This window comes from Prosopis cineraria, unplaced genomic scaffold (genome assembly GCF_029017545.1).
Source record: "Prosopis cineraria cultivar Desert tree isolate PC_DT_omini unplaced genomic scaffold, ASM2901754v1 PC6, whole genome shotgun sequence".
Classification (NCBI taxonomy): Eukaryota; Viridiplantae; Streptophyta; class Magnoliopsida; order Fabales; family Fabaceae; genus Prosopis; species Prosopis cineraria.
The window spans coordinates 24,166,058-24,180,770 of record NW_026555337.1 but is presented as its reverse complement, the minus strand read 5'-3'; positions in this window follow the sequence as shown (position 1 = coordinate 24,180,770).

Below are 14,713 nucleotides of genomic sequence, written 5' to 3'. Positions count from 1 at the left end.
TGAGAAACAAAAAAAAGAGCATTAAAAGAAACAAGAAAAACACATTAAAAAAATATATAACTGGGCGGATGAAATACTGAAAGGATCAGCACCAGTCCATGCACACGGCACAAAAGAACAGGCTGAAAGAATCAAGCATTAGAGCTGAACACATAAGCACACACGCGCCACAAAGCAGAACATACATACGCGCGAAGCAGAGCATAGAGTAGCCTTAAATCAAGCTTTTTGGCTAAAGCAAAGCAAAGTGAGCTACACATGACAGCAGGGTAAAGGAAGAAGGCGAAACCCAAGACAAAACACAGAGCAGAGCAAACCAAGCAGTGCACGGCAGTCACACAAGAAAAGAGGAAGAGGAAAGCAGAAGCAACGACAAAAAGGCAATTAGAGGCCAAGCATTTCAACCACTCCTGAGCACTTTTGGCCAAATGTAGAAGAAAAGTAGAGAAATTAAAAGAAAAGTGAGAAGACGGCGATGCACACGAACACAGCAAAGGTGGAAACTCGGTGGAAGGGAAGGAAAAGTGAAAATATAGATGATGATTAGAGAAGGAAGCATGTAACGATAAGTAGTAGTTGACTCTTTATATAAAATCTGAGCTTGGAACTGAAAAAGGGGGAGAGCTAGCCGAATCTATGTAGAGAGGAATCAAGCGAGAAGAGTCCGAAACTTCTGTATATTTTTCTGGGGAAGGGAACTAAGAAGAACTAAGGGAATTTGCGACTGATACTAGAAGTAATATGAGTCTTTGAAGGCGAGAGAGATTTGGAAATTCTCAGCTTGCTCCAATAGTTTGAAATTCATAAGCCAAATTACTCTGACTTTGATCAATTAGCATATGTTACCTAGTTGAATATTTACCTCTTGTTCTTTCTGACTATGATTCGGTGTTGGAATCTGGAGTTGAGAATTAGATAGAATTTTTCTGTGTCTTTTCTTTCTTCGGTCAGCTTGCAGGGGAATCTAGGTTAGCTCAATATATGTATGTGTTGAATGAATGATCTAGGTTTAGCTCAATACATGTATGTGTTGAAGGAATGATCTGGGTTTAGCTCAATATATGTATGTGTTGGACGAACGTTTGGGTTTATCTCTGCATCTGTATATGTTGGATGAGTGTTTATTCTGGCTGAATAATTTGTGCATGTTTAAGTCATTTAAAAGCTCAAAGACAGATTAGAAATTTAAGATATCATTTGGTTAAAAGCTGGTTTCATGACCTGGTGGTTGACATTGTGTAAACTATCCGAATTTCAGTATTTAATGGTATATTAGTAAAATATGAGAGTGTGGTTATAGGCTTGAATCATATTGTTTCTGTTTTTTATTTCTAAGTTTTCTTGCCCCTTAGTGATTAGAGAATATAGTTCAATTGAATTTCTACCCTCTTGATATTTGAAGATTTATCATCATGCTAGCTTATTAATCATGAGAATTTGTTAATTTCACGGTGACCATTTTGGGTTTGGCTGGATCATAATATTAATCCTTATCCTTTTTTTTTTTTGATTCATTGGCCATGTGAGATTTTAAGAAATCCACATAGGCACTCAAAATGGTCATCTACCATGAAAATCAATAAGGTTTCACAGGTAGATAGATCCAACTTGTATATATTGAAATGGATTCCAATTATCCTCCATAATATCTAAGTTTCTATTGTGAAAGTCCAAGGAACTTTCAAAGAGATTTAAATTAATTGCATCATCATATGGGATAATAAATCCTCACAGATAATGTGATTATCAATTTATATATAAATTTTTGTAAATAAAAATAAAATAATAAATGTTTTTATAAAATTAATTAATTAAATTAATATATTTACATGATGACCTTAAAATCTTTTGGCCATATGAGATTTCCTAATCTCTATAAATTGCTAAGATAATCATTTTGCTGTGAGTTAATAAGACTCTGCTGTTATGATGATTACAAGTTTTACCATACTCTGTGAGTGATAAAAGCTCCCGTTGGCATATCAAATAAATTTTCAATATATAAAAGAATATATATTAAAATAAAATATTTTGTAAATAGTCTACGATTTCATATGGTAAACACAATATAGAATTTTAGAAGGCATTAAGGTCATTTGAATTATTTGAATATCCACGAGTGACAATAAGTCTTTGTAGACATATTAGAAATTTTTTGTTAAAAATATATATATATATATATATATAACAATAATACTTTTCTATGTTGGTAAAGTGAATTTTCAAAATAAAAAAAAAGTATAACAGAGAAAATAGTTTCAAAAATATAAATGGGAATAAATAAATTATCTTTGTAAATTAAATCATCCCAACTCACAGTTTATAAAAATTAATTTGTTTGTGATTGATAAGTTATTTTTATTCCTCTTTTAATGAAAATTTTAAATAAAGAAAACCATTGACAATATTCTTAGCCCAAACTATGTAGACTTTGATTTCCATCATAGGGTACGTAGGCTTCAGAGTTGGATTTTGAGTCAAGTCCTCCCTTGTAAATAAATAGATATTTTTCACTTAATTATTATTATTATATCAAATACATGAATAAGAAAGGGATAATTAAAATAACTTTAAAACCATATTAATTCAACACAACAAACTTTAGGTAACCGTTCTCATGAACGAGTGTTGTAGGGTACCTAACACTTTCCTCATACTCAATCAACTTTCGAACCCACTTTCTATTTTTGCAGACCATCCTTATTCTCCTTTAAACAGTTTTCCAAGATTTTTCTCAAAATTTTGGTAGCGACTCCCATTTCTTTAATCTTCTTTTCGAAGGCTGAAACCCTCGTTCTCGTGCGCCGTCTGCGGCACATTTATGGGTGCAACACTGTGTCAACTAATGACTCCACACATGTCTACTAGCACCACAATGTTTGATCAAAAGCTAATCTACAAGATTAAACCCTTAATTGTAATCCATGCACTAATTACCTCTCTTATAACACAATTTTGGATACCCATAGTAGCTAAAACCTTGGTTTAGCCCCAAAATTCTCCCAACACACTCTATTAATTATATTTAACACCCAAATACAAACAACACCATTTCATCTCCCACATTGCTTTTAATCACCCAATTTCTATCTAAGGTTCATCCAAACCCTAACAAAAAACTCTAAATCACTATATAATCCATAAATCTAGGTTTAGAGACTTGATTTAACTTCCCAAGACCTTAATTAAGGTAATGGGTGTAGCCATTACCTAAGAAAGCATGAAATTAAAGCCCTAAAATACTTCAAACCTTAGAAAAATTTGCATAGAGGGAGAGGGAGAGGTGCAGGAAACTTACCCAAAGCTAAGTCTTGCTCCATATCCTTTCAAGTGACCTCAAAGTCAAGCCCTAGTACCCACCGGTCGTCTCCCATCGTCTCCTCGTGTTCTCTCTATCCTACTTCTACTTTTCTGTCTGATATTGTAATATGATAAATACAGAAATTTGCACATACATCGTGGTGCATTGGCTCATCCACCGAGTTGCATGGCACAAAGAGCTCCACACACATTTTGAATCTCTCTTCGTGCCATGGCCCACTCAAACTTCGATCTAGCCCTCTTTTAAGGCTATCCAATAATCTAATAACTATATTAGTCTCCCAAAAATATCATTAATCAAAAATTTACTTAATTTTACCATTACTGAAAATTCCTACAATGAAAAACAGGATGTTACAAGTCATCCACTCTAATAAATATGATTGATATCTTAGTATCGTTGAATAAGATCAAGGCCATGTTTATGCCTAGGCATGAACATCATGTTTAAATAAGCATTAACATTCTTACAATTTGTGTTGTCTCCTTTTTCACTATGTACTTTCAAATGATGTTGCACTCATTTATTCTATAAGGGCATTTAATTTCCTCGAGGCATAAAAGAAAAGCTATTAGTTGTAATAGTTATTGTACTCAATGGTCTATCAACCTTTTTGATCAATTAATGATAGAGTACATACAAATAGATTTTTTTAGTTGGTGTCCGATATCCAAACCAATTATATGGGTGTTTTATATTAGTTGGTAGTAACTTCTCCTAAAGAGAAGGATTAGGTGAGAGAATAGACTAAATGTGTGTTTTTATCACACCACCTTCATAATGAAGATGAGACCAGTACAAATTGTGAGACTTTAAACCATTCTTGTAAGTCTTGTATGTAAAATGATTTGTTTTTACCAAAAAAAATCAAGAAAGAGAATCCCTCTATAATCAATTTTCAAGTAATTTGCAAGTGAAATGACATTTATTTTGCTCAAAATATGAAATAGGATATAAAAAGTGTATTCATTATGAATTATAATGCTTAGACTATTCAAGTTGGTGAAAAAGAGCTTTCATATTATGAACTCATTGCATGGCAATGTTTAAGGGCAGGTGTAGGGTGGGATCCCTTGCCGGAAGGATGGTTAAAAATACTTGAAATTCAATTAAATCATTTTTTTAAAATTTTTTTTCAGAAATCTAACTATCATTAATTTATTTTTTAGGACTTAATTGTCATTCTCCCAAAAAAACATATCTGAAAATACACACACATATATCAATGGATCTAAGCATACAAACGTCAGGGAGTCTTTTCTAAAAGTTTGAACTATAGAGACCTAATTCAAAACTTGTTAAAAAATTGGGACCAAATATTTATTTTTCTATATTTTTATTGGAAATGGCAAGCTGGAAGAGACCGGGGTGGGAAGATGCTTACCGAAGTGCTTGAACCGGGGGAGATGATAGTTGGCATTCTCAAAATGTTAATATTTTTTCTAATTTTTTTTGTCGAAATCACTCCAAAGAATTTCCACTTGAAAGTATGGTTCTACTTTTTTGCGGTCACTCGGATTTTCTCATGGCTTCCTCTATTTTTCCTCTTGAGACTATCCTTTTATGGGATAACGAAAATACCTCATGTGTGTGTGATTCTTATACTGTCTAAACGGTGAGAAGGATAGAGGAAAAATTCTCTACGTCATTTTCTGTAAACTTTTAGGTCATTCTTTCTAATTTTTAGGTTAACTAATGATCAAATTAACTGATATTTAATGCACAGTTGATATTGCTATGTTTTTAATACATGAAGGGCAATATTGCCCCACCATTGACTTTAGGGCGCCAGTGCTCATAAGAAAAAATATTCAGAAGCAAATTAGTACTTTAACCCTGCACACACACACACACATCTTAAAGTGAATGGTGAATTATAAAATGGTCCACATGCTTGTAGAATAGCCCGATGGCCTAGTCCCCATTAGACTGCCTCGCATTCAGGAGCAAAGTCGCATTTTAAACCCTGCATATATATATTATATATATTTTAAAGTGAATGATGAATTATAAATGTTCTACATGCTTGTGGTATAGCTCGATGGCCTAGTCCCCGTTAGAGTGCCTAGCCCAGTAGCTTTGTGTTATACTTACATACCTAGTGTAAGTGTTCAAATGGCATATAACAACGTAAATCTTTTTTTTTTTAATTGTTATTGTTACGATTGAATATGCCGTATTTTCTCTTACAATTATTATTCTAAATTTGATTTTTTAATTAGATTAAAATAAGTGTTGTGTCACTAAAGAATTAGCCCAAGTTAAATAAAGAATGATCAACGAATTATTTTTAGGGACAATATTAACAAAAAATGTCTTGTATATGTTTACCTGTAATTCACCCTTGATACTAGCTTTGCTCTTTATAAGATCCAACAACGTCTGGAATTTACTGGGAGTTTTGGTCAAGTAATGTACTGTTGATGTTAAGTTCATCAAATACCATTGTACATTATCTACGGCAAACTTTCTGTTGATTTTTTAGGCACAAGGGCTTAAAAAATTAAGTTCAGGCCATAAAAATTTACTTGAAATTTAGTCAATAATTTTATCACAGTAATAAAATAGAATCATAAATATGAATTATTTAAAAAATGACAAGGAATATTTTATCTTTGAGGAAGATCCTATATTATATTTTGTGGCCCCTCCTCGACGTCACGGGATATATCAATTGACTTAGATTTTTTTTTATTGGGCAGTAATTGACTTAGACTTGGAAACATGTGAACGTGAGTAGAAAGATGAGATGAGACTTTTTTTAATTGCATCAATGAATGAGCTGTAAAATATTGAGGAAATTTCCTCAATTATTGAACCTCAATAGTTTAATTTTTATTACAATAAAATCCTGTAAAAAAATAAATTAAGAAGTACTACTTATTCTTTTAAGAATGAATAGTACTACTTATTAATTTAACTCTGAGTGGTACCTACTCTATTGTATTATATTTGTCTTTCTTTGATAAAATTTTGGTGAATATGACAAGTCGTTTTATAATTTTAAAACAATATTTAATAATATTTGCTTTTTACCCTCATTTGATTCAACAATTTAACTAGTTTATTTAATACAATTAAGAATTTCATCTTTTCTAACTCTAACGCAATTAAATGAGGGGAGAATTTAATAAAATATATCAATTTTGTATCTTTATTATGTTTGTTTTAATCTGTGTATAAGAACTTTAAAAGACCAATGTTATATAAAAAGAGAAACTATAAGTAGTAAATTAAATATTAGCGAAAATATGAAAGCTAATAAAATAAAAATTTTTATTTATATTAAAAAAATTCTGAATACAACCTCATCGCATAAACAATTACATACCATGCAAATCAAAAAATTTATGTTTATGCTAGACAATTTAAAATTTTTATAGGATATTTATTTATAATTTTTTTTGCCCTTGTATATAATTTTTTATATTTCTATGTTATTTTTTGAATGAATTAATAGCCAAAATTTTTTGTTAATGGTAAAGGCAATATTTTGCACCATTTTCAAATGTTGAAATGGGACATCACCTACAAAAAAGTTTAAAATACTATACGCTTCTGTATAAATAGTTGAAGGATAAAAATGTTTTTAATAATTATATTTTCTATGCCATTTTATTCGAAACAATGGGAATCAGTGAATGCATGTCGATGTCGCCTTGTCTTTTCTCTTCTATTGTAGTCATGGAGAGAAAAATAAGTCCTGGACGGTGGCAATTCATTTTTTTACCCTAGTTTATGTTTTTCTTACTGAAGTGTAAACACAAATATTTATGCTACGAAAAAATGGCATTGTCAGGGAGATTTTTTGGTCTGTAAAAATGAAAACTGCCCAGTCTTTTCTCTAACAACTTGTTGATTATTAACAGGGCCAAAAAGAAATTGAATCTCATTATTTTTATTCGAACTCATTTATTTCAAATTCAATTCAGCTTAAAATTCATGGCGCAAAGAAAGTGGCACAATAGTCAATAATAAAGTCTCTGATAAAATTAGAACGTTCATATTACTCCTTCGATCCTATTTATAAAGTATTTGGGACATTTTTCATTTATATTAAGAAATTTATTATGTTTCTATATTTATTAAGAAATAGCTCAACATTTCAATTAATTAAACGAGGGTAATGACTTAATGAGTTATCTTATTATTATTTATGCAAATGCTTTCTCTAGCTGAGGGTAAAATTTGGAAGATTATTTCATCTTCTTGTTTGATATATATATATTTTTTAAACACTTTACAGATAGGATTGGGGTTAAGTCTAATAGCAAGGACTAGTTCCCCACAACATGGTGAACTGAAGTTTGAATCCCACTATAAGAGGTACCCACATGTAGTGATTGACTGTGTCTAGAATAGGATTGCTTCTAATAGAAGGACACCTATGAGTAATCAAAAAAAGTTTTGATCCCCAATTAACCAATTAATTAAATAAAGAGGTCAAAGTAAAAATCAGCTATGCGTTGAGCATCTAATAATGCTAAGGATGCTTCATGGAAGGCGCATAATGCAACTCAATTGTGTTCTTGGTGTATTTTGAGTCTATATAATGAAAAAACATTAAGGTTTGTAAATGTAGTAAGTTGTCAGTCATCGGAAATTTTATGAAAAGGATGATAAAATCACTCCTCCAAACTCATTGCAAATATAACTGGAGAAATATAATAAAATTTTAGATAATGTTATAGTGCTCGCCATTTTTTTCTATGCCGACACATAATTTCAAAGTCTAAGTCAATCCATATGCATAGAGAAAATGGCACAAATAATTAAAGTAGGGGAATAAAATTAACATATATATATAAGTCATTTCATTTTGAAATTTGAACATAAAGTTTACATAAAGAAACCAACATAATAATAGAAGTCTCTCTCTTCTCAACCCATTACCAAAGCCAACAAGAAAAACAAGTCATTAATGGTACAATCTATCATTCTAGTTGGTGTCCACATTTCTTTTTTTTTATTTTTTTGGGTCAAACTTGCTCATGTGCTCATATTTTGAAAAAAAAAAAATGACACCATGATGGGGTTTTGTTTTTGGCCGTGCTGTATACTCTCTGTTAGAAATTGAATAGTCGGTGTATATTATTTTTGCCAAGTTCAACTAATTAAAATATGATTTTATAAATGCACTAAAGTAGGTGTTATGTACAAAAATAACCATAATAATAATATAATAATAAATTTTCCAATTCCCATGCATGTGTGAATGTATTTAATCGTGAAAACTTCAAATACTTTATTATATTCTTATCATCTAATTAAGCTATCCTAAGATAAAATATATTAATTTCTCAAGAGAAAATAGACAATAAATTTCTTGGCATAATAATAGTCTTTGGTAGAATTTGAAGAAGTTGGCTTCCCTCCTCCTATCAAACCCTCCTCGTACTCTCCTCCCATCTTCTCCACAATTGGATTTGAACTTCAATGGTTGAGATTTAATATATTATAAAAATATTATTATAATATTAAATAATAAATAAATATAAATTATTAAAATTTGCTTGAACAGTTCAGAAGTGTGATAACAAATATTTCATAAAATATTTTTTCTAGTTTTATAATATATTAAATGTCAACCTTGGAAGTTGAGATTCAATGGTGGAGACGGTAGGAGGAGGGAAGCCAAAACCATTTGATTAAATTGAATGGATGTCAAAGATTTTATCATATGATATTTAGAAATCATTGAATCTCAAATTTTTAGAGGGGACAACATACATGAGTAGTGTTTTGTTGTGGGTATTTTATTGAATTTTTGGAGAAAAATGTGTTGTGATAATTTTCAAATGTTAATTCATTAATAGCAGTTGAGTAAATTTCAGATATTCACCCTATCCAAATCCAATTTACAAAGCAAGTGAAATCAATATAGGAAGAGTGAACCTGATGCGCGCATGTGTTTTGGATGAGAATTAATATGGCGAACGATTCAATGAGGATGGCAAGTTATTAGACTATTACTAATGACAAGAATCAGGTATTATGGTAACATTTGATTGGAAAATCAGACCTCATGGATTCGAGCACATGAACCTAAGTTTTATATCCATTATGTCCATTAATTATGATGTGATCTTAATTTAGAATTAATTTTCTTCTAAAATCCTTAGTTTTGATTCTCCTTTTTTTATCATCATGACCATGATTCAGTTGAAATATACCAATATTTTCCTGTCATATATTTCTCTTCCATTATGATTACTTTTTATATATTTAATTAATTAAGAATGTCTTTCCGCGTAATTATATTATCTTTATATTAAAACTAGAGAGGTATCTCTCCTAAAGAGGTGCAGCCGAATTAGTCTGAGTCATAGACTCAGGGTACCAGAGCAAAACCAAACCAAAAACAAAAAAAACAAAAACAAAAACTAGAGGACAAATAATTACACTTAGATCTAGGCAAACCCACATTCTCCTTTGGATGTTGTCAATTATCTATAAATCTGTTTTCTTTTTTTATTATTGTAAATGATTTGTTACCTAACAACATTTTTCACAAATCACATAATTATTTATTTTTTATTAATTTTTAGGTGAAATAATTAATATTAGTTTTACCATACTAATACTAAGTTATGATGAGATCCTGGTTTGGTATTAATTTTTTTATATAATTCTTAGTTTTTCATTCTCTTTTTTTATCATCATTTTCTTGATTCACTTGAAATATATCAATATTTTTTCCACTCGGTTTCTCTTCCATTCTCTTTACTTTGCATATATTCAATTATTTTTTATTAAAAGGTAGTCAAATAATATATCCAGGAAAAAGAAAAATTATAAAACTAAAGTCACCGACAAAAAAGAAGCATTAAAAAGTCACCAGTGGGCCATTGAGAGCGACATTTGATTATTGAAGTCAAACTGAAGTGTTTAAGAAGGCTTTGAATGTTTTGCTTAATAAGATTCATCTTTACTTTCATGCCAAATTCTATCAAAATTAGAAGCAAACTAACTGTGGATGTTGATGTCTACTCTATGGTAAATTCTTTCTAGCATTTTTAATATTTTCTTATAGTTTTAAACAAATCTTTCATTGCCTGAATACCCAAAGGATATATATATAATCCAAAATCTTTTATGTAGTATTTAGATTAACGGATTTGTGTTTAGATTTTAGATTTAAAATTTCACATTAAAAATTCATGTATTTAAATTTTTTTGTTAAGATAGCATACAAATTTTAAAGAAAGAAGATGGACGAGTTGGGATTTAAAACAAAAATAGAAAATTGAAAGTGACAATCTTATCTCTATTCTTCAGTTAGTGGGAAACAAGAACAAGGGATAAGAAAAAGGACAAGATTCATAGAGGCACTGAGAGTTAAAACATGAAGAGAATGCGATTACAATAAATGGAATTTCAAATAATTAAAGCACTGAAAAAATTTGAAATTACATAGAGGTTATAATAAAACACACTTGGAGAATTTGAATCAAATCCAATTCCATATACTTGTATGTACTCAAATATAGAAGAATTGATCCAAACCCAAATCCAAAGCTCCAATAATCCAAATATAACATCAAAAATTTAAGGTCAATTAGTCTCTGCAATGGTTCATATAATATAATTTCCAAAGTCATGAGTAACTGCAGGGATGACTATTAACCGACAATGTCCTTGTTAAAACATCTTTAATTAAGAGCATCTTTTGGAGTAGTTACGTTATCTTTATATTAAAATCAAAGGACCAATAATTACACTTAAAGCCGGACTGATATTCTCCTTTCGGCGTGCCAATTATCTTTAAATTTGTTTTAACTTTTTTATTGCTTTAAATGATTTGTTACCAAAAAAATTTCTCTCAAATAAAAGAATTATTCAATTTTGTTTAATTTTTATAATTAACATTAATTTTACCACGATAGTAAAATACAATCATAAATATGAATTATTTAAAAAATGATTAGGATATTTTATTTTTAACAAAGACCTTATATTATATGTTGCCCCTTCCCCTACGTTCAAAGATGAATTGACTTAGACTTGAAAACATATGAATATGAGTAGGAAGACAAAATGAGATTCTTTTTCTTTGGTCCCATCAATGAGCTAGAAAATGTGGAGGAAATTTCCTCAATTATAGAATTTGATAGTTAATTTTTTATCATAAATGCTATAAAAATGAATAAATTATTAAGTAGTACTAATTTATGGTGGCGAATTATAATTCCTTTAAAATTTAAAAACAATATTTGGTCAAAAAAATTCAAAACAATATTTAATGATAATTCCTATTTTGTCCTCACTTGTTCCAACAATCTAACTAATTTATTTATACAATTAAAATTTCACATATTCCAATGCAATTAAATGTGAGAGGAAAATTTAACACTGGAAGAGTTATCCACATTTAGTACCCAATTATGTCTTGAATAAATTACCTCCAATAGGGATACATATGAACAATTGTAAATGAGAGGAAAATTTAGTAAAATATGTAATAGTTTTACATATTTTTATATGCAAGAACTTTAAATGACCAATATAATAAAATGGAGGGGAGTATAACCAACAAATTAGGTACTACAAAAAATGAAAACCATTAAATTAAAATATTTAGGATAATGAAATTTTAAGTCCCTCAAGTTCACCTCAATTATTTAATTTGGTGCCTGAAATTTAATTTATACTGATTTAGTCCCTTATGTTTGTCCCAATTATCAATTTTGTTTTTATTGTTTTAATAGAAGGTAACACTATTAAAATATGCTGATATGAAATTAAAATTTTTATTGTTGAATTTTTTCAGAACTCATTTTCTATATTTTCAGTATTCATGTTTGCATTTTAAGTACTTATATGTTTTCAATAACCATTCCATGGTTTTAGTATTGGAATCAGAAAATGAGGATCGAAAACGAATAAAGTGGCTACTAAAAAATTGAGCATTGAAAATGCTAATGATGACTATTGAAAATATAAAAATGAGTATTGAAAGTATGTAAGATGAATAATGAAAAAAAATCAATCAAAATATTTTTAATTCCAACTAAGAACCATGATCTCTTTTCTGAATTTCATAATTTTATTATATTTAATTATAATTAATATTCTTATAAAGTCTTTAAATATCATTTTCTCAACAAAATGTTATGTTTGAATCATATATAAGCGATGACTAACAGATTAATGAACCAAATTCCATAGATTTGATATTTGCATTCACTTTTCAAACATAATTTTTAAATAAATCATTACAAATTCACAGTCGTCGAAAATCCAGATAAACACTATTTTTATTTTGTTAACAAATACAAACTAATTTTTAAGATAGAACAAATATATAGGCAAACTTATTCTGAAAAATATTATTTTGAACTATTTAAAATTTGAAATTTCAAATCTTGATTATTAACCAATTAAATGAAATTATTTATTCACTAAACATTATTTTATTTACTAATAATCTCAATAATAACATATCTATTATAGTGTATTGAATAAACCAGTTAACTTCATTAATATTTTTCTCTAGTTAGGCCTTATTTTTTTTAAAAAAAAAAAGTTATGTTCAGGTTATACCTCCTTATGATATTATTAGGTTGTCCAGATATGAATAAATATAAGAGAATGTGAGAAGTCACATATCAAATAAAATTGGGGGTCAATAACTAATATAGAACAAAAAGAAATGACCCATAAATTTGAACTTTGAGGTTTTGAGTTAAAGTGTGATATTTTTCCGCTACTCTTGTCTATTTCTCCTTTTTCCTTGTTTTTGGGCAGTCACTACCCATTCATAACCAATATCTAATTATAATGAATAAAAGTTGGGTGCAATTCTCTTTTTTTTTTTTTTTTTTTTTTCCGGTTACGAGTATAGGTTTCAGTCCTTTCGTTGTCATATCTAAAAAACCTAGCCACATGTAATGAAAGTTTTTTATGATAACAAATAGTACAATTTAATGAGATTTAGAACGAAAAAATAACTCTTTCCTTTCACTTAGCTGCATTTGATTTCATCTTTTTATCTTTTATTAATGATTATTAGTTCTTGAATGAGTGCATTAATTTCATTGATTCGTACAGTAACGTTCTAACAACCATTAAGAAAAAAATCCAGACGTAGTGATTACATCTAAACGAAATCTGTTGGTAAGCCCAAAACAAAATAAAATCTGAACGAAATATTTTATCACTTTATAAATGGCTGACTTAATTTCATTAATTAAAACTATGTTACAAAATATTCTAAAAATGGCAAAAGTTCTAAAGATCTTAATGTCATAAAAAATTAAAGTGAAATGACAAAATTACCCCTTAACATTTTTCATCTAACTTCATTTGCAACTCAATTTCTTTTATTTGTTAGTGATTTATAAGAAATTTGCAACTAAATTTTTTAATAGGAAATATAAAAAGTTAACTAGATCAATTGTTTGAAAGTTTTTTGCAACTTGAAACCATGTTTCTCGTATTTGATATTAATTTGTAACCTGGCTTCTCTACTTTTCAACAAGCAATATTGAAAATTAATTGGCTAGATCATATGTTTGAAAGTTCCATGGGTTGATGGATATTTGTGTCCCTCAATTATTTGTGCAAAAGCATTTGATATATTATTTTTTTGTGGTGCATTATTCAGCTTAAATAATTAAAAACAGTGTAATATTGTACTTGCTATTAACAAATATTAACGTTAGTTAAACTAGGAAATTACAAATACAAGACCATGTAAGTGAGTTGTTTAATGGAAATTATATGGAGAGTTCAAATTTTGCCAAAGACTCCACTGTATTAATGCCATGGATTTTGCTTCCTTTGGTCATATCAATGATGAGTTGTAAAGTGACTAGGAAATTTCTCATCAATGAATTTTGTAGGCTTAACAAGTGCTATTACTGTAAAGTTTCGTGAAGAAAGCAGTAGAATATAGATGCATTGGTAATATTTTTAATTTATTTTTATTAATTCATATGTGCACTCATATTTATTTTTCTCTAATAATAAAATATGCAATCATAAATGTTAATTAGAATACTCAATAAATATTTATTTTCCTATATTACTTATAACTTGGGACAATGTCTGTAATTTTTGGGGGTTTAATGTAATTTTATAAGTCAATTAACAATTAAAAGTAATATTTATTAACATTAAAGACAACATTGCATCATTTTCAAATATAAAAAGGGGACATTACCGTACAAAAAATTTAGAATATCATACGCTACTGCATGTACAAATAGTTTAGATATAAAAATGTCTTTTAATCCTTTTATATTTTCATTAAATTCAAAACAGTGGCGTTCAGTGAATGCATATCAATATTGTCTTTTCTTTTCTCAACTCAATACTGTAGTCATGGAGAGAAAAAAGCAAGTCATGGACTGTGACAATTCATCATTTTTACTCTTGTCCGCGTTTTCA